At 48.5% G+C, this 21,720-nt stretch overlaps 1 protein-coding gene across 1 annotated transcript in view; it reads left to right on the top strand.

Annotated features, from left to right (window-relative positions):
- Positions 1-12,704: 12,704 nt before the first annotated feature.
- Positions 12,705-21,720, top strand: part of PDGFRB (platelet derived growth factor receptor beta) — a 96,522-nt gene continuing 87,506 nt past the window's right edge. Inside the window, exon 1 of the mRNA XM_083181518.1 lies at positions 12,705-13,476. The gene's annotated coding sequence lies outside the window, so the exon portion shown is untranslated. The remainder of the gene's footprint in view (positions 13,477-21,720) is intronic.

Here is a 21,720-nt window from a genome sequence, read left to right as displayed (position 1 = left end):
AAATTCGGCCCCTTCCCCGATGTTTGTTGTTTGCGCATGCGCGTGTCAGTTTCACACTCGCTAAGCCGTTGGTTCCAGAGGGGGCCGGCAGACGTGAAGCTGTTGCAAGGGAACGCCCGGCACTTCATAGGTGCCCCCTTAAAAAAAGGTGAGAATGCAGATGGTTTGATGCCTGCTCGGGGCTAGCCGCTGACATCACATGACAGCTGCTATTTTTGGATCTCGTAGTTCTAAAGCAATTGGCGATCCTGTCCCGTTATTGTCATCTAGACATTATCCCTAGAAAGATCGGCAAATAGCTGCAAATCCATTTGCACTCCCTGTTGAAAGATTTTTCTACTTTGAGCAGCCCAGGACTTACTCATTGGCTGCAAAACAAACAGACTGATCCAGGCCGGAGTTGATGTCACATGACTTCCCTTCAAACACCTGGGCACAGCTGCATTTTCCCTGCCACGCCTAGAAAACATCCAGTTCCCACCCAAAAATGCCGGCTTCCTGTCAATCATCTTGCGTACGGCCAGCAATAAAAAAGTATCAGGGTTTCATCACAGGATGGCTTTGTGCATGCGTATTACAGGCAAGGCAATGGAGTCAGCTGCCGCCGGGCTCCTGCTCCCAAGGGGGCACCTCTCCTCCCCTGCACGTTTGAATCAGTTAATTGAAAGCCATTGATGTCGCTTCCTTGGCTAACTCCCCCTGATGACAGGGGGAGTCAACCAAGGAAGACCATAGATGTTACACACATAATATCTATAACATACAAACACACATGCATACTTATATTTATATAAGGTGGTGTATGTGGGGGGTCACCAATATTTATCTTGCCTCTGGTCAACTGGGACGAACTTAAACCACTGTATTGAAGCATTACTACTGTAGTCACACCCAAATATAGACGTCACGGGGAACATTCCTTTACACTATTTTCAGTCTTATAATACACGTCCACACTTTTAGCGAGCCCTGTTCTTCTTCACACTGCCTCTAAATAAGAGTAGTACAGCCGCACACCAGTCATGCGGCACGAGAGGTGCTATTTTAAATGTTGTCTTGAGCCATCGTAATCTGTGCTCACAATACAGTGTTCTGCTAGTAGTGATACTAACATAGGGCCAGATTCTCTAAGTTTCAAAAGTGATAAAATGGAAAGTGATAAACAGCCAGCCAATCAGCTCCTACCTGACATGGCACAGACTGTGTTTGAAAAATGTCAGACAGGAGGCGATTGGCTGGCTGTTTATCACTCTCCATTTTATCACTTTTGAAGCTTAGAGAATCTGGCCCATAATCATTTCCTTTCACTGGAAGATTCCTCACTCGCTGTGCTTGTATCAAAATGTTGTGGCCAGAGATAGGAGCTTACTCCACCAGCCTAGGACAGATTACCCACTGTGCCACCCCGCAGGGAGAACAATGTGCCACTGAATCAGCACTGCACTGTACATAACACATTTTCTGTTCAACAATACTCTTCTGTTCCCAGCTGCCAACAAATAAAGCTGCCTAATTTTCCGGCTTGCTCTCTGGACGGACCGCAGCTATTTAATCAATAGATGACATGCCAGTGAGTCTGTACTCACACCTCGGAACACGTCAACCGGCCAAATTGCGGCACATGATTACTTGTAATAAGATATCTTTTTTTCTTGTGCTAACACACACAACTAGGCTTACACTGATCATCAGGAGCCTCTGGCCATGTGCAGGCTCTACCCAGCTACCCAGCCACCCCGTCCAACTAATCTGATTTTCAGAGTTTGGTCAGATTAAGGTTGTCCGTCGGTGGTCAGTGTTTGCCAAGCATTGACGTATTGGGGTAATGGATGATGGCTTTGACATCTATTGGATAAGAGGACTGTTTTTTACCGCTGTCTATGGCATCTGAAGCTGGTACAGGTTGAGTATCCATTATCTGAAATGCTCGGGACCACAAGCATTTTGGATAAGGGATCTTTTTGGATTTTGGAATATATTTTTTTTCCATACTTACCTGGTTCCCTGGTGATGCCCAGATGGTCCCCTGACATCCATGGTGTCCCCCGGTGTCCATGGTGGCCTTGAGGATCCTCTTCAGCGGCATTTCCAGTTCCAGGGGTGCATTGCATGAGTGTGCGGGCACACTGGTGACATCACCGGCGTGCCCACGCACTCACGCAATGCACCCCTGGGACCGGAGATGCCACTGAACAGGATCCTGGAGGCCGCAGTGGATACTGGGGGACGAGGTAAGTATGAAATAAAGGGGGGGGGAGTGAAACAAACAACCCCCCCCCCCCCAAAAAAAAAAATATTCTGAAAAACCACGGTTTTCTGAATATTTTGTTTTTTGGAATTCACGGATAAGGGAGACCCGACCTTTATCAAGTTCGGAAAATGTTGTATATTAAGAGCTAGATGAATTAAGGTCCCCATACTAGTGTGTGGTGATGGCGTGTCACTTCAGCAGTGAGAGGTAAGTACAGTAGGGGATATTTCAGGGTATCTCCTGTATTACAGTTGTAAGAAATGGCCCCATTGCTATATTTCTACAAAAGTTGGTGAAAAATTTATTTTAGAGAAATGAAGGGATAATGACTAGACCACCAAGGGGCCACTTTATTAACATTATTTTCACATTTTTTTTAACATCACTTAACTGCATCAAAGGGCTTTTGGAGCTGTTTTTGTGAAAAACTTCTGCAAATCCTTTTGTTCAAATTTTTTTTTTAAACAGTTCACATTTCCCATACTTATAATGGAAATGCGAACAGGGCGAATTTACCCCCCAAAAAAGTGAAAAAACACAGCAGTGAGCCTTATGATAATAACGCCATCCTGAGATAGCATAATCACAGGGCTCACTGCGATATACTGTAACCTGACACTCAGGGCAGGCACTACCATTAGACAGCTTTAGGCAGCTGCCTAGGGTGCCACCAAGGTTGGGAATAATGATAATTAAATATCGGTTGCATGGTGATTTGTTAAACTGTTACCATGCAGATTGGAGCTGTTAAGTCCCTCACATTATTATCCCTTCTCCCCTTCCTTCTCCTCTTCAGTCAGTTTCATCAGTCTCTCTATCTTCAGCAACTAAAGCGGAGGTTAGTGGAGGCCTGACTGCCACAGCGTATAGATTGACATTGGAAGTTGATGGTATTCCATTATTGCCAGTCATGGAATGCATCTTTCAGGTGTCCATATGTGGCATCCCAGAATTGGGCTACCCCCTTTTTGGTGCCACAGAATCATTGGTGGCCAGGGCTGCCTAAAAATACACAGGATTTCGGGGGGTTGCTAGGCAACCACCCCGCAGCAGCAAGGAGGACAGCAGGGACTTTAGGACCCAGCAAGGTGCTGGGAGAAGCAGGAAGTTAGAGACCTGCCTGTTGCTGGGCAGATTGGAGTGTAACCAGTTTGCTGTGAGCAGTGACAGGAACCAGGAAGGCAGTCAGTGGTAGATTTATTAAACTCAGTGAAGTGATAAACTATCTGGTTTTTATCACCGGCCAATCAGCTCCTACCTATGAAGTTACAGGCTTGGTTTGAAAAATGACAAGTAGGAGCTGATTGGCCGGTGATAAAAACCAGACAGTTTATCACTTCACCGAGCTTAATAAATCTACCCCTCAAGTGAGAAGTGTGCCTGAGAGTAAGGAGTAAGCAGCGCGTTACGCTGGGCGTGCTGAGGAGAGTGGTGAAGAGTGGAGCAGAGGCAGTGCAGCCAGAGAGAGACCTCTGCAGCAGCTTCCCAGTGGTGATTGTTGGTTGGGAGAGAGGGAGAGCCTGCAGCCCACACTCGTGTAGAGGAGTCCCCGCACAGCAGGACACCCACAGATCCTGTGTGTCCCCAGAAAGCCCTGACAGGAGTCAGCAACAGATGTGCAGGTACCCTGACAACACCCCACATACCAGTTACCCATCTCACCTTCCCCAATGGCCTTGTGGCCTGTCCTCTTTTTCTGCCACAAGTTAACCCAGCACAGTGCCATTTTAGCCTGAGGCACGGCCCAGCATACAGGGACTGCCTTTACCCTCACCCTTCCTTACTTGGAACCGGATAACCCATTTATTCAACCAAGTGCCTTTGACTAGCCAGAACCCGGACCCAGGCCTTTTCTTCAGCAAAGTCCCTTTTCAATGTTGGCATTGTGCCAAAATTACAGACACCTCTTTTGCCTTGGATTACAAATCCCATTACTAGCTGTTTAAAAGACACGGTGCACCTAGGCCAAACAGGTACCTTATTTCTGGAAATACTGTAACTGCGCAGTTCAGGGACTCGCTCTTTTTAGCCTGGACACTTATGGTTATTTATGCAAGGTATAAGTACTGCATACTATGTTCATTCATGTGAAAGCTATTGCATGTCTTGTTTGATGATTTGAATTGGTTACACGACAGTATACCGTGCGAATTGCGGCCTGCAGGTGTTACAGGTGGCCCCATCGCGCACGATATCTTCTTTATAGAATATCTTTATTCTTTCATCTCTAAATTGAATTTATTGTTGAACAGTGTATTGCATTTACTGCAGTGTATTGTGCGAAGTGCGGCCTATGGTGCCACAGTGACCCCATCGCGCACAATATCATGAGGGAGAATTGTCTTTTTTCATAAACTGCCAATTGTTATCATTGTTATTGCATTGTTTCGTCATTTTCATAGCGGTGATTCACAGTCCTTTTCGCTTCAAAAATAAATCCTTTTTGATCACCGTCCTCACGTGTGGTGACCATTCTGTGTGGTTGTGTTGGGTATTGTCTTCCCATGGTGCCTTTGTCCCTCCGCCCTCTGAATTGCAGGCAAGTGAAGCAGTCAGGTAGCAGCCAAGCAGTGCCGAAAGGAGAACAGGAACATCAGGTAACGGTCACACACCTGCACGTAGTCTGACAACATCACACTTGGCGTCCGCGAACAGGATTCAGCGATGTCAGACTCAGACCAAGCAGAAGCTCCCACATTGACCAGAAGGAGGAGACGACTTCCTGCATCACCTGGAGAAGGAAATCCAGTGTCAATGACGGCGGCACCAATCACCATGCCATACTATTATGGCGCGCCCTGGGTACCGACTTATTCGGGAAACAACACCCCGGGGACGCAAACGCTGAAAGAATTCAAAAACCGGATACTCTCCATGACACAGCTGTACCGGCTCAGCAACGAACAAGCGATTGAAATACTGGTGGGGCAACTGAGAGGCCCAGCACTACGTGAAGTAAGAACGTGGGAGGCCGACGAAAAGGAAACGGTGGAGCAAATTTTTGAAAAGCTGCAAGAGATCTTTGAATCAAAGACAATAGCAGATTTGAAGAGCCGCCTGTACTCGAGAAAACAGCGACCGAATGAACCACTGCGGGAGTATGCACTAAGCTTACAGGAAGCCATGAAGGCCATACAGTTGAGAGAAAAGAAACCAAAGGAACAAGTGGATGAAACACTAACCAACCTGTTCATCGAAGGAGCGCAGGAGGAGGCAGTCAAGTCCCAATTGCGCATGTGGAGACGACAACAACCTGACAGCACCTTCGCCAAATTTAAGGAAACTGTCCTACAAATCCTGGGCCTGAACCAGAGTGGTCGGGATAAAGATGAGGACTCAGCGGAAGGGGAAGCCTGCCACCAGGCCTCAAAAGGGCAAATTGCAGACACCCTATGCCTGAGCAGAACAGTCACCCAACAGACACAAGCCCCCATGGAACCGGGCCCACTGGAAGTGCTAACCCGCCAGATGTCTGAATTAACGTGTAATATGACGCGCATGGCGCAAAAGTTGGAAGACCTAGACAAAAATCAAGGCAGAAACCGACGCAGAAAATGGCGTCAAGACCGTGACACAAGGAACCATCCGTGGCGGGAGGTGACCCGAGAATCGAACCGACGACCCACCAACAAGTATGATCTACAAGGCCGACCAATTTGCAGAAGGTGCCACGAGGCACATTGTGAGGTACTGCCCAAACGCCACCTCCAGACAAGAGGATCCCGAGGCAAGAGACAGACTTTCAAGAGAAGTCCCAAAAACAATAATTCAGAACCAAGTCCAAGTGAATGTGCCATCCGACGCTGTGGATTGGCGAATTAGAACAAGAAAGTTAACAGGCCAAGTGATGTGGTTTGACGTAGCACGTGGCTATGGTATTATCCGAAGGACAGATAATGGGAGAACCGTATATGTCCACTATACAGGCATCCAGAAGACCCATCGGAATGAATGCTTCCGGACCCTAGCAAATGGAGAGTGGGTCGAATTTGAAATGGCAAGTGGAAGGAGAGGCGTCAAGGCCATTAACGTGACAGGCCCCGGTGGTGCTGCGGTAAGAGGCAACAGAGACACAGGCCAGAGTGAACGCAGACGCTTCACGCATCACTGTGATAACCCACACAGCCACCGGCCATATGGTCAGCAGAACCAAAGGGAAAGAAGACTACAGGAAGGTCTTGGCGAGACTGACAGGCCTAACACGAATTCTCCGCGACCTGAGCAGATGCCCAGACCACCAGAACCTAAAGTCCCCAGGAAGAGGGAATGGCTGGAAACGAGCCAGAGACCAGTTGTGATGACTCAGAGCGAAGCAGAGCAGCAGTGCATGGAAGGTGTGGTTAGTCCACAACATTCTCCAGAGCAGAAGCGTGCCGCTACACAAGGAATGGAAGACGCATATGACGGAGAAGCCAACCCTCGACTAACAGACGTTGGAGCGACCAACCGAGGAAGTGGCAGTGAAACCGTGCATCACGTGGCAGCGGAAGAAAGGATGGACCGCATGGAACCGAAGGGCTCAGAACCCATTATGCCACCGTCTAAACCCAATGTCCCTACAGAGAACCCAAAGGAAGTCGAGAAGGCCGAAGCCCAGTCTAAGGCCTGGAAGCGAGTATGAGTACACAACGATTTCGAGTGAAAAATTCCTATTCTTGATGCAACAGGCCATCAACAGGTCCAAGAAAAGGCAGAGAGAGGAAGCACGTGCTCATTGCCGACCGCACGCAGTGATTTAAGGTGCAGTCGAAGAACACTGCTGAAGAACAGGAGAAAAGACTTGCCTGAGGCGGAGGAGCAGGGAACCCGGGGGGGACATGCCTCTGCACAACCCAGGCCTCATAGTTAACAGGTTTTTACATAGCTTAGGTAACCAGCCCTGAATGTAATTGTAAATGCTTTAATGTATAGATGTAAGGCAGAAATGTAGAAATGTTTTGCAGTTTATAGGTAATGTTACCTTGAAATGCTTTGTTCTTTAACAAGAGACTGTACCAGGACTTTAGTTGTCTCCGACATAATGCCCGCGGACTGGCATTCTTCCAGCGGGGAAGCATGTGGCATCCCAGAATTGGGCTACCCCCTTTTTGGTGCCACAGAATCATTGGTGGCCAGGGCTGCCTAAAAATACACAGGATTTCGGGGGGTTGCTAGGCAACCACCCCGCAGCAGCAAGGAGGACAGCAGGGACTTTAGGACCCAGCAAGGTGCTGGGAGAAGCAGGAAGTTAGAGACCTGCCTGTTGCTGGGCAGATTGGAGTGTAACCAGTTTGCTGTGAGCAGTGAGAGGAACCAGGAAGGCAGTCAGTGAGAAGTGTGCCTGAGAGTAAGGAGTAAGCAGCGCGTTACGCTGGGCGTGCTGAGGAGAGTGGTGAAGAGTGGAGCAGAGGCAGGACAGTGCAGCCAGAGAGAGACCTCTGCAGCAGCTTCCCAGTGGTGATTGTTGGTTGGGAGAGAGGGAGAGCCTGCAGCCCACACTCGTGTAGAGGAGTCCCCGCACAGCAGGACACCCACAGATCCTGTGTGTCCCCAGAAAGCCCTGACAGGAGTCAGCAACAGATGTGCAGGTACCCTGACAACACCCCACATACCAGTTACCCATCTCACCTTCCCCAATGGCCTTGTGGCCTGTCCTCTTTTTCTGCCACAAGTTAACCCAGCACAGTGCCATTTTAGCCTGAGGCACGGCCCAGCATACAGGGACTGCCTTTACCCTCACCCTTCCTTACTTGGAACCGGATAACCCATTTATTCAACCAAGTGCCTTTGACTAGCCAGAACCCGGACCCAGGCCTTTTCTTCAGCAAAGTCCCTTTTCAATGTTGGCATTGTGCCAAAATTACAGACACCTCTTTTGCCTTGGATTACAAATCCCATTACTAGCTGTTTAAAAGACACGGTGCACCTAGGCCAAACAGGTACCTTATTTCTGGAAATACTGTAACTCCGCAGTTCAGGGACTCGCTCTTTTTAGCCTGGACACTTATGGTTATTTATGCAAGGTATAAGTACTGCATACTATGTTCATTCATGTGAAAGCTATTGCATGTCTTGTTTGATGATTTGAATTGGTTACACGACAGTATACCGTGCGAATTGCGGCCTGCAGGTGTTACAGGTGGCCCCATCGCGCACGATATCTTCTTTATAGAATATCTTTATTCTTTCATCTCTAAATTGAATTTATTGTTGAACAGTGTATTGCATTTACTGCAGTGTATTGTGCGAAGTGCGGCCTATGGTGCCACAGTGACCCCATCGCGCACAATATCATGAGGGAGAATTGTCTTTTTTCATAAACTGCCAATTGTTATCATTGTTATTGCATTGTTTCGTCATTTTCATAGCGGTGATTCACAGTCCTTTTCGCTTCAAAAATAAATCCTTTTTGATCACCGTCCTCACGTGTGGTGACCATTCTGTGTGGTTGTGTTGGGTATTGTCTTCCCATGGTGCCTTTGTCCCTCCGCCCTCTGAATTGCAGGCAAGTGAAGCAGTCAGGTAGCAGCCAAGCAGTGCCGAGAGGAGAACAGGAACATCAGGTAACGGTCACACACCTGCACGTAGTCTGACAACATCACACATACAGTGGCATATCTGTAATGGGTGTAGGGCGCACACCTTGCATCCATATCTTCAGTACTCACCCCTCTGGAGTTCAGTGGCGGCAGCCCTGCACAAATGGCGTTTCGCGCATGTTCAGTCAGGAAATCACCAGGAAAATGGCCACCGGGACACTTCCTCAGAGACCACATCAAGTGCACTAGACTCCTGCACAGCTCTAGCATCTACTAGTGACCCTATTGCTCAAAGTCTGCTTTACTGCCACCTAGAGAGGATGGGGCCCAGACTGAGTGTGTTGTGAATTTGGACTGTAGCTTTGTGATGGCCTAGACATTGGGGCTGATTCAGGATCGCTCGGGGTCTGCGCATGTGCATTTCTGACATTAGCCACCGCCCCATCTTCGTCCTAGCGCTTGTAAATAAGAGTCAGTTCAGGCTGACTTTTATTTGCGAAGGCAGGAGAAATCATTAGATGGGGGGCTGGCATACGGTCGATCAGTGGGCGTTGTAATGCTGCTCATTGCGAGAAACCGCTGCTTAACGAGCGGTCTACAATCACCTTCATTGTGTATTAGAGGGAACAGGGCTGACAGGCAAAAAATGTGCCTAGGGCGCAGGGCTGGATTAAAATTTGGTGGGGTAGGGCACTTAAAACAGGGGGGCCCAGGTAAGGGTGGGGGTGTATTGTATATAAGGTTGTGGCTACCACCCAACATTGAGGTGGGCCAAACTGCTCTCCATCTGGACTTCCCTCTTAATGGGCAAGATGCACTAAGCTTCAAAAGTGATCAAATGGAGAGTGATAAACAGCCAGCCAATCAGCTCCTACCTGCCATGTCCCAGACTGTGTTTAAAAAATGTCAGGCAGGAGCTGATTGGTTGGTTGTTTATCACTCTCCATTTTATCACTTTTGAAGCTTAGAGAATCTGGCCCACTATATGATTGGTGTCACCTGTGCTGAACTATTTAATCATTACAATGATAAATTAAGAAGGAAGTCCAAGTATAGAGGATTTTGTCGATCCTGGAATGGGTCATGTTGGGAGATATGGTTTGTGTATATTACATTTAAACCACTGGAATATATTAGATCAGGGTTGCCAACCATTCCGGAATTACCGGGAGTCTCCCGAAAATCGGGTCCCCCTCCCGCCCCCAGGAAGGGTGGGAAACTCTCCCAGAATCAGGGGGACCCCCACTGAGCCCCCCGATCGCGGCATTTAAATGCCGCAATCCGCGGGTCTCAGAGGAGGGGGCGGAGCTAAAATGACACACTCGTTAATGATGTCACAGTCAAGCCCCACCCCCCGAACGGGTAATGAAAGTCTCCTCTCCGGGCTTCTACCGGAGAGGAGAATTTGAAAGTCGGCAACCCTGAGTTAGATTCAAACTAATAGTTTAATAATAGCGAGTACTGTTTATAGCGCCACCCAATTGCGAGACATCTATAATATAATATAATGTTTTCTTGGGAGTAGAACAAAGGCAACTTAAACAACTTAGCAGGAGCTTCTGTACCTACTTACATACTGGGACAGGCATCAGGAGCTAGTGATATTATTGTGCCTGACAGAGGCGGGCGTGGGGTACAATATCCCCTGAGTCGTGTGTCCCCCCCCCCCCCCCCCCCTTAAACTGGCTATGCTAGGGTGCAAAAAAATAAAAACCCTGCACCGGCCCTGCTGCCACTGCCCAGCTTTCTCTGCTCACTGCAGGGACCTGGCCAGTGTGATCAGCAGTAAAGTGATGCTGCAAAAGCGATAGGTCACTTTCCAGCACAGGGGTTCTTAGCAGGAAGAGGATCTGATAAGGGGCCGCTCTCTGATCACCGCTACCTGGGTCTGATGAGTATGAGTGTTGTGGAGGGGAGACTCAGGGCAGTAGCGGTGGTGCATGCCCAGCACTTACTCAGGTATTTTTCATGACGAGGTTGCAGAGAGCTTTCTCTTAAGCTCTGTCCCTGCATGCTGATAATTGATACATCCATGCAGTATCAATGCTGGTTGGGGTGATTTTATCACATCACATGCGCATCGGACACACGGATTGTGATAAATCGGCACCTTAGTATTAACAAGAACACAGGGCTTGATTCAGAGCAGACTTGCCTACTCCGGGAGATGCCCGTCATCGCTGACATCACAGGCCCTCCTCAAAAACGCCTGGAAACACCCTGCATTTTTGCAACCACTCCGAGAAAACGGCAAGTTACCACCCCTAAGGCCGGCCTCCTGTCAGTCAAACTGCGAGAAAATTGCATCTGGGTTTGGTATGGCGGGCCAACAGTTGGAATTATGATGGTCAGTGTACCAACATTGTGGGCACGGTGACTCGCTGCACTCGCCACAGGTTGTATTCTCACTCTATGGGGGTCGTGGACCCCGATGAGGGAGAATAGCCCCGGTGGTGGTGTACTGACCATTGGGATCCCGACTGTCGGGCCGTTATCCGGCACCCTTGCATTTAAGATCCATATGCATTTTCTATCGCTATTTCCACGCGCACATGAGCAATGGGGATGTGGTCATTAGGTCTACAGCATGATGGTTGACAGTCATTAGGCCGACATGGGAAAAGGTCAACATGGGTCTAGGTCGACATGGTTTTAGGTCGACATGGTCCTAGGTCGAAAGGTCATTAGTTCGACAGGTCGTTAGTTCAACGTCATTAGTTCGACAGTGTCTAGGTCGACAGTCAAAAGGTCGACATGGGGTTTTTAACTGTTTTTTGGGCCGACATGTGCCGACAGGCGGTATTTCATGCCCTACCATCCACTACGCATGGTGGGAGAATAAAATAGTGTGCCGAGCGCAGCGAGGCACCATGCCCGATACATCACGAGCATAGCGAGCCATGCGAGGGGATGCGGTGCACTTTAAACTGTGTCCATGTCAACTGTGTTGAGATTCAGGTCGAAAAACAGTGAAAAAACCCCATGTCGACCTTTTTACTGTCGACCTAGACATTGCCAAACTAATGACCTGTCGAACTAACGACCTGTCGAACTAATGACCTTTCCATCTAGAACCATGTCAACCTTTTCCCATGTCGACCTTATGGTGTCGACCAAATGATCCCAACCCGCACAATGCATACAGTACGCATGCGCAGACTTTCCGCAATCACTTAATTTGCAAATTCTCTATTTAGCAAGCCAACTTGAATTAGGCCCGTTACTTGCTAAATAACATGCACACATTAGCAATAGTTGTTTGTTATAATAGGTATGGGTCATAAGGTCGACACGAAAGGTCACCATCGCTTAAGTAGACACATAAGATAGGTGGACATGGCTAAGGTCGACAGGGTTCGAAGGTCGACACAAACTGACATGGACACTGTATCAGTCTACTGCATCCCCCCACTTTGGGCACGGAGTCTCGCTGCGCTTGGCACACTATTATATTCTCCCTCCACCCCCTAGCGGATGGTATGGTAGGAAACATCGCCTGTCGGCACAAGTCGGCTAAAGAAAGTGAAAAACTCATGACCTTTTGACTTTTGAGCTTCCAATTGTTGACATAAGGCTCGTGTCGACCTTCCAACCCTGTCAACCGTTAGTGGTCGACCCAATTTATGTCAACCTTCATAATGTCGACCTACCGACTGAATCTATGATTATATAATAATGTAAACCAAACAATAAATTTTTTATAATTTTTTTTAATTTTTTATTAAAAGGTAAAAATGATATTGAAAGACCTAGGACTCACGTCAGGTCGGCCGTAATATCAGCCGGTCTTTAATGAAACCATGAGTCAGCAGCTGGCATCAGTTGTGGATTTTCTAAACATCCCTCATATCCTGAGACAAGCAGGGGAAAAAAATTTGGAGAACAAAAAAAAATAGAAAAGACGGGGAAAAAAATCAGAGCAGAATTGAAAACAGACTCTCAGTCACCCTCACTCAGAGGGGAGAACAGGAGGAGGGGGCGGCACACTGACAAAAAAAGTAAGAAAAGAGGGGCTGGCGAACTGGAAGACAGTTCAGCTGGAAGGACACACAACATATAACAGCCGTCTTCTGACTTTCCAAAGTTTTTTCAACTTTTTATAAAAAAGTTCTTTCCAGGCATCGCCACGTTTCCACCTCCTTTCCAAGCATCCCTCTTTCAAGGGAAAGACTTCTTTTCACAGAAGACTGACACAAGATAAGCATCATCGTTTGTGTACCAAGACATCCCTCTCTTTAAACCTATTTCCAGAGCTGCGGAACCAGACTATGGAAAAAAAGAAAGAAAAAAAGGTTTCGTAAAAGTTTCAGGAGATTAAGATGCTGAGGTGGTGCGCTGCTGGAGTCATCCCGCAAGACGTCTTGTCTTAACATTTTGGCCAAGTTCTCCAGTTCTCTCCCTCTCTCTCTCTCCCTCTTTCTGGAACTGTCTCTCTCTCTCTCTCTCTCTCTCTCTCTCTCTCTCTCTCTCTCTCTCTCTCTCTCTGTTCTCTCTCTCTGTTCTCTCTGGAGCTCTTGCTATTAAATCCAGTGGAAAAGTTTGTGAAACATTCCAGCATCAGAGCAAATTTAGCTCCAAGTCCTCAAATAAGAGAATCCAGACAAGACAGACAAGGCGAACAAGCCATCTGGGTGACAGACAAGGGGAACAAACTATCCTGGTGACAGACAAGGGGAACAAGCTAACTGGGTGTCTCCTTGTTCTAAGGTAAGTTGTATTATACCAGTAAGCACGCTGGAAGCAAATGCTTCGAAAGCTAGCCTGCAACCTTGTGATTGCCTCTGTGTTTGTGCATGTGTGAGAAAGAAAGAGATGTAGTTTCACTCGCTGCCAACAGATGGCGGTGTTTCAGAGACGCACAAACGGACACTAGACATTTATATAGATGATACCTGATGTCTGTACCAGGATGGGTTATCAGCATGATCAGCCATTGGCAGATCACATACTGTACCTGAGCGCTGCACTGATTCTGTTAAAGTGAAAATGAAATGGAAAGTGACTTGCAGCCCTGAAAACAATGCTGCTCTCATGTTCCGCTGTGTTTCCGTGTTTATCTGTAAATCCCCTACACACGCGTGTGGGGCTCAGGTGCAGCAGAGATTGGGGAAGCAGTTAAAACTCACTTTGCCTGAAATAACACAGCGCAAAAACAACAGATTCCTGAGACTTTGAAGACAGGCAGGCAGCAGTGGCCCAGCTCCAGATTAATGTCGCAGCTTGTTTGAAATGTGGTTCGTCCTTAAAGAAACATTATTATATTTCACAACTTTTTTTTTTTTTGCCAATTGCGGCTGTATTTGTTACTGAAAGAATGTCTGAGGCAGCAGGCGGCTATACCACTAGGGAGGGAACCTAGAGTGATGTTACCGATACTGATTGTAATGGGTAGAAGTCAAATTACCAACGGACGTTTTACCGACGGTCATTATACTGACACCCATTGACCGACAGAAAAAATACAGACACAGTCAATATACCGACATAATAATGCACATGTTCAATTGAGTGACATAGTCAAAATGATGACTTTTAACATGCCGACATGCGTTTTCAAGCAATTTTAGCCTAAAATCAGAAATGTTCGTACATTACCATCCCAGTGGACCTGGAGGGGATTATAACAGAGTCCTGCTGTACAATTAGACATGTCTATGTCCACCTACGTCGGCATAGACACAAAAAATACCACAGAAACACATGTTGACATGTCGGCATTTCAAGTATATCGTCATAATGAATTTTGGTTTATTGACCGTGTCGGCCTTTTGACTATCGGTCAATGGGTGTAGGTATAATGATCATCGGTAAACGATCCATCGAGAAATCGTACTGAAACCATTGCAATTGCTGATGGACAGTCTTCTATACCAACAGTTACTTACTTGTGCTTGCAGATTGCAGTAGCATTTGATTTGATTGATCTGCACATTTATTACTTACTAGTAAGCCCGGCCCGAAGCAAACGCTGCAAAACTAGTCTGTTACCTTGTGATTGCCTCTGTGTTTGTGCATGTGTGAGAGAAAGAGATCGTTGCCAACAGATGGCAGTGTGTATATATATATATATATATATATATATATATATATATATAGATCATTGGAAATTGGTCCTGATAATGGTATGTACTTGAGATAATGTCAACATTGATAATGACGCCACCACGGTTTCATACCTCCCAACTTTAGGAGACGCCAATGCGGTACCTGGAACACCTTAAAAGAGGGTGGTGTCACTCTCAGGGGGAAGAGGCAGGGCTCCCGGTTTCATTATTTTGGGGAATTCATATACTCGTATGACCTTCCCATTGTCGACCTAATGCTTTTGTAGACCTTCTAACCCTGTCAACCTTACTCATGTCGATTTATTTCAGGTGTTGACCTAAGGCCTGTTTACCTTCAGTGGTCAAGCCAATGCATGTCGACCTTAACTGGCTAGACCCATTAACCCATACCCATTATGCAGTCGTGACAGATATACAAAGCCATGTAGAATGATAAAGTGGAGAATGACGAACCAATCAGCAGGCGCTCCATCTGCCGGGGACGTGCGTCCCCGTCAGCACGGCGGCGGGGAGCAGTTTCCCTGCCCGTCTCCGCTTCAGGGAGATGGGCGGAGATCAGGGGATGCTGGGGGCAGCTGTCTGCTGTACTCCGGAGGCAGGGAGGGGTGAATGTATGCCTGTGTGCGGCATCCATTCACCTCGCGGATGAGGGCTGGGTGCACGGGCAGCCAGGCAGCTTACCTTGGTGCTGGTCTTGATCCCAGCGTGATGATCGGCGGTCCCGGTGGGGTGACCGGCAGTCCCGGCGCTTGGAGATGATTTCATCTCAAAGCACCGTCCCCGTTTACACTGCGGGTCGGCACCACCGTGTAAACGGTGCAAATCCCGGTTCCGACCTGGCTTGGATCCGTGTTCCAAATACCGGTCGGATCCGGGATTTGGTTGCAAAAGGGGTATTACTTTAATCTAAACCAGGGTTCCTCAAACTATTTTGCTCTGGGACCCCATCAGGCAATAAAAATAATGACAGGACCCCAGCAAGTTACTGCAGAAGGTCATCACATCAAATGTGTAGGCAGCAGACAGCACCAGCATGGCAGCATTGTGGAGGCACAGAGTGATGGGAGGAGTCTGACATACCATAACCTATCACATCACACGTGTAGTCAGCAGACAGCACATACATGGCAGCATTGTGGAGGCACAAAATGATGGGAGGAGTCTAAAATAACAGACAATTCAACTGATTTTTTAGACTGAGATTAGGAAAATCATCAGCCTGATGGTCAGCAACATGGAGCCGCGACCCCATGCTGAGAACGTAAGGACCCACAGTTTGAGAACCGCTGATCCAAACCAATTGCAGTCGCGATGCCAGAATGACTTTCTCACAGAAGAAAAAGGACTTACTGGAACTCTGGAGTTCCCCTGTGTTTGCATCCCATTTTATAAGCCAAAGCCATGAGTAGTTAAAGGTTGTGCATATGGAACTTGGCAAAAAGAAGAGACTAAAAGCTTGTCACAAAACCACAAGAAAATGAGCTACAATCTGGAATCCAACAGTTACTTATCATCAGGGGAAATTTATTAAGATAGAAGTTCTCTTCCAGATCATGGGATGGTGCTATGGCCAACCAATCAGATACGGGACCAGATGCACAAAGCTTCAAAAGTTATAAAATGGAGAGTGATAAACAACCAACCAATCAGCTCCTACCTGACATTTTTTAAACACAGTCTGTGACATGACAGATGGGAGCTGATTGGCTGGCTGTTTATCACTCTCCATTTCATCACTTTTGAAGCTTAGTGTATCTGGCCCACTATCTATTATCTTCTAGAAGGTGCTAAATAAATAAGTAGATTCTCATTGGTTGCCCATAACAACATCCTATAGAACTCTCTTAGTAAATTCCTCACCCAAAAAATCTGCAATTAGGAAATCTAACAGTTGCAGACTGGATATTGAGACAAACATTTATTTATTACCAGTTTTTTAGGTAGAGCACATATATTCCACAGCGCTTTACAGAGTATAGTTGAACATTCACATCAGTCCCTGCCCCAGTGGAGCTTACAATCCATATTCCCTACCACATGTATACACACACATAGACATCCTAGGGTTAATTTTGTTGGGAGCCAATTGACTTACCAGTATAGTTTTGGATTGTGGGAGGAAACTGGAGTACCCGGAGGAAACCCACGCAAATATCCCCCCCCCCCCCTGATTGGCCTGTTTCCACCCCCAGATGCCTACTTCCTGCCAATCACCTTGGGAACGCCATGCAACTAGAAAAAGTTGTAGGATTTCATTGCGTGTGCGCAGTACATCGTAATCGGTCGCTGTGTGAATTCATGTCTGAATAGGGTTACAGGAAAAAAAACTATATTGTCATCGCTTATTATCGATGGTGGTTAACCACCTGCATCACAGCCATCAATGGTAAAACCAGGCTCGGACTGGCCTGGGGGGGAACCGGGGGATTCCCCGATGGGCCCCTGTCATCTGAGACCCCGCCCACTTTTACAGTGGGGCGGGGCCTAACGCTTCCTATGCCGCCGGGTAGTCAATAGCTAGCGGATGACTTACCCGGCGGCGGGGCAGGCAGCTGGAGGCGGAGGATGGGGGGTGTGCAGCTGGAGGCGGAGGGTTGGGGGGCGTGCAGATGGAGGCGGCGGGGCGGGCAGCTGGAGGCGGAGGGTGCGGGCAGTGAGACGTGCTGCTGCCAAGTAAAATTCACGTCTCACGCTGGACCGCTAGCCAATGGGCGCTTGCAGTCCAGCAGCCAATCAACTGGTGGCTGCTGGACCGCGTGCGCCTATTGGCTAGCGGTCCAGCGGGAGATGTGAATTTTACATAGCAGCAGCATGTCTCTCCCTGTCAGTCTCTCCCAGACACAGCGGGGAGCGGGGGACTCAGGGGCCGGGCCCAGCACGCAGCACGCAGCATGCAGCATGCAGCATGCAACACAGGCAGGGGGAGAGGTGAAGTGAGCAGCTAACCGACGGCTGGCTCACCCACCCACCCTGCTGCAAGCTGCACCCACCCACCCTGCTGCAAGCTGCACCCACCCACCTACCCACCCTGCACCCATCCACCTACCCACCCTGCTGCACCTACCCACCCTGCACCCACCCACCTATCCACCCTGCACCCATCCACCTACCCACCCTGCACCTACCCACCCTGCTGCACCTACCCACCCTGCACACATCCACCTACCCACCCTGCACCCAGCCAACTACCCACCCTGCACCTACCCACCCTGCTGCACCCACCCAACTACCCACCCTGCTGCACCCACCCACCCTGCACCAAGCTGCACCCACCCACCCTGCACCCACCCACCCTGCTCCAAGCTGCACCCACCTACCAACCCTGCTCCAAGCTGCACCCACCCACCCTGCACCAAGCTGCACCCACCCAGCACCCACCCACCTACCCACCCTGCTGCACCCACCCACCCTGCTGCAACCCACCCTGCTGCACCCACCCTGCTGCACATGACTGCAACCCACCCTCCCTGCTGCACCCTCCCTCCCTGCTGCACATTACCGCTCCCTCCATGCTGCACACTACCGCTCCCACCCTCCCTCCCTGTTGCACACCACCACCGCTACCACCCTCCCTCTCTGTTGCACACCACCACCGCTCCCACCCACCCTCCCTCCCTGTTGCACATCACCACCGCTCCCACCCTCCCTCCCTGCTGCACACACCACCGCTCCCACCCTCCCTCCCTGCTGCACACCATCCTCCCTCCCTGCTGCACACCACCGGCGGTGCGCTGAATTGAAAATACCGGCCGGGAGCAGGCCGCTGCACAGTTCTGTCCACCTTGGCAACAAGCAAATTCAGACCCCCTTGGCATCGAGCATGAAGCCCCTGGCATTGAGCATGTAGGTTAGTGGCACTTATGTGTCAAATGTGTAATGGGCGTTGCGGTGTGTTATATAGTATGTCATGGGCATTGCAGTGTGTTATATAGTATGTCATGGGCATTGCAGTGTGTTATATAGTATGTCATGGGCATTGCAGTGTGTTATATAGTATGTCATGGGCATTGCAGTGTGTTATATAGTATGTCATGGGCATTGCGGAGTGTTATATATAATGTCATGGGCATTGTGGTGTGTTATTTAGTATGTCATGGGCATTGTGGTGTGTTATTTAGTATGTCATGGGCATTGCGGTGTGTTAATTAGTATGTCATGGGCATTGCGGAGTGTTATATAGTATGTCATGGGCATTGCGGAGTGTTATATAGTATGTCATGGGCATCATGTGTGCGACATATTGTGCAATTGTCATCACAGTGTGCGGCGTAATATGTAATTGACATCCCAGTGCGTGGCGTAATGTGTAATTGTCATCACAGTGTGCGGTGTAATGTGTAATTGGTATCAGGGATAAACAGTGTATAATGATTTAAGTAGCATGTCATTGTTTGGTCTTTATCTGTGAGGCGTACTAAGTCACTGTGTGGCCTTCAGCCCGCGCAATTTCTTCAATACCATGTTATGTGTTTGGGGGGGGGGGGGGCATTTTTATTTCTTCGCCCTGGGAGCTGAATTGTCTAGAAACGGCCCTGGACCTATGTGCTGTATTATATGTGGGGGGACCTACGTGCTCTACTATCATCTGTGTGTGGAGGACCTATGTGCTGTAATATCTGGGGGGGCTATTTGCTGTATTATTATCTGTGGGACCTATGTGCTTTATTATAAGGGTGGGGGATTTACGGATCAGATGTTACACACCTGCGATTTTGGCCCGATTTTGCCTGATTATCGGCCCAAAGTGCCGAAATCGGATGAAATTGGCCCAAAATCGCATAGTGTATAGCCACTCCTCTCTGGTCAGGTGGCCACACCCCTTCAAAAAAGCCACACCCCTTGGTGGGCCCCTGTGAGTGCATTTCCCTGGTGGGCCCTTCATGCCCCAGTGCGACACTGGGTAAAACCCTCTTGCAGTAGGGACATACCATCAATGGTTTAGAACCACTCACTGGCCCTTAATTTAGTTGATTAGGTCGAATGCGTATTTTCGGACAGGAACCGAGTGTTCTTACCCCCGCCTTCCATACGGATCGCTCACACTGTCCGAATGCAGTAAGACGCCGACCGAATGGACCGTGAGTGGATTTTTCATGTGAACACCTCCTCCATCTGTGGGAACCTCCCCCCATCATTCGATGGTCACGACCATCGAATGCTGGACCAAGTGGTCAGGCAGCACCGAGTGCTCCAGACCACTCAGACATTTCTCAGTGCAAATGCAGGGATATGGGCGGGCATCTGGCTATGTCATATGTCCCCCCCCGTCACGGCCGGATTACCATACGTACGCCCAGCGTTTTCATGGGAACGCCCATGAAACGCAGGGCGTACACATATGGGAATGAGCCCAAACAGCCCTTCACGCCCCTCTCCACCCCCTGTTCGGATCGTTTTCTGTACAGAATTCATGCCGTATTCGTACGGGCGCTGCGTTCGCACATGCGCAGATACGCCTCTGCACATGCGCAAACACCAACCATCGGCCGGCCGGCCGCCTTCAGAGCCATCCGACTCAACCACAATAAGGCCCACAGTGCTGAGGTCTTGGTTTGATTCCCACCATGGCCCTATCTGTGCGGAGTTTGTATATTCTCCCCGTACCTGCGTAGGTTTACTCCGGGTACTCTGGTTTCCTCCCACAATCCCGAAATATACTGGTAGGTCAATTGGCTCCCAACAAAATGAACCCTAGAATGTCTGTGTGCTCGTGTACATGTGTTAGTGAATATAGATTGTAACCTCCACTGGGGCAGCGACTGATGTGAATGTTCGGATTCGGTATGAATTCCCGACAGTCAAAATCCCGACAGGGTCAAAATCTCGAACGGGTCATAATACCGACAAGGACAAAATCCCAACAAGGTCAAAATCCCGACATTTAAAATCCCGACAAGGACAAAATCCCGACATTTAAAATCCCGACAAGGTCAAAATACCGACATATAGAATGTACAGGTGAAACAGTCAGCATGAACTTCTGTCAACAGGTCGCGAGGTCGACATGGGATTTTTCACTGTTTTTTTACCCGAATGTCGACACAGTCGTGATGGACACAGTTGGAAGTGAACCGCAGCCCCTCGCATCGCTCGCTTCGCTCGCAATGCTTCGGGCACACTATTTTATTCTCCCACCATGCCCTAGTGGATGGTAGGGCATGAAATACCGCCTGTTGGCACATGTCGGGTCAAAAAACAGTGAAAAAAACCTATGTCGACCGCGCGACCTGCATTCTATATGTCGATATTTTGACGTTGTCGGGATTTTAAATGTCGGGATTTTGTCCTTGTCAGGATTTTAAATGTCGGGATTTTGACCTTGTCGGGATTTCGTCCTTGTCGGTATTATGACCCATTCGGGATTTCGACCCTGTCGGGATTTTGACCATCGGGATTTTGACTGCATCCCGAATGTTCAACTATTCTCTGTAAAGCGCTGTGGAATATGTGTGCGCTATATAAATGGTAATAATAATAAGAATGGTCAATGGTCATCCCTAGGGTGCCTCTTGCATTAACCCAGAGCTCAATGTCTCATCCCCTGCAAGCCAAAAATGAGTCAAACATTGCACTGACTAATAAAAGGTACCATGAAATCGACCTGGAAACTAAGATTAGCATCGAAATTCTCAAAGGATAAGAATTTTATCTGTCCGCGAAGCAGAGTTATTTTAGATGTAACAGATGTTGTAGTGGAAATAGTACAAGCAGGCGCACTGCAGAGTCACAGTTGTCTCACACTTTGATCATCACTGGCTGCACTTCAGTCTGAGATGCGTGTTCCGTTCCGTCATTGCAATTGCTTTCTGCCTTGACAGAATCGCTGTGTGCTTGGCACTAGTAAGTGGATGAATTCCCAAACTCCCTACCCCCACAACGTGACCTA

This window comes from Crinia signifera, chromosome 4 (genome assembly GCF_055691185.1).
Source record: "Crinia signifera chromosome 4, ASM5569118v1, whole genome shotgun sequence".
NCBI lineage: Eukaryota > Metazoa > Chordata > Amphibia > Anura > Myobatrachidae > Crinia > Crinia signifera.
This window is presented reverse-complemented; position numbering and strand designations above follow the sequence as displayed.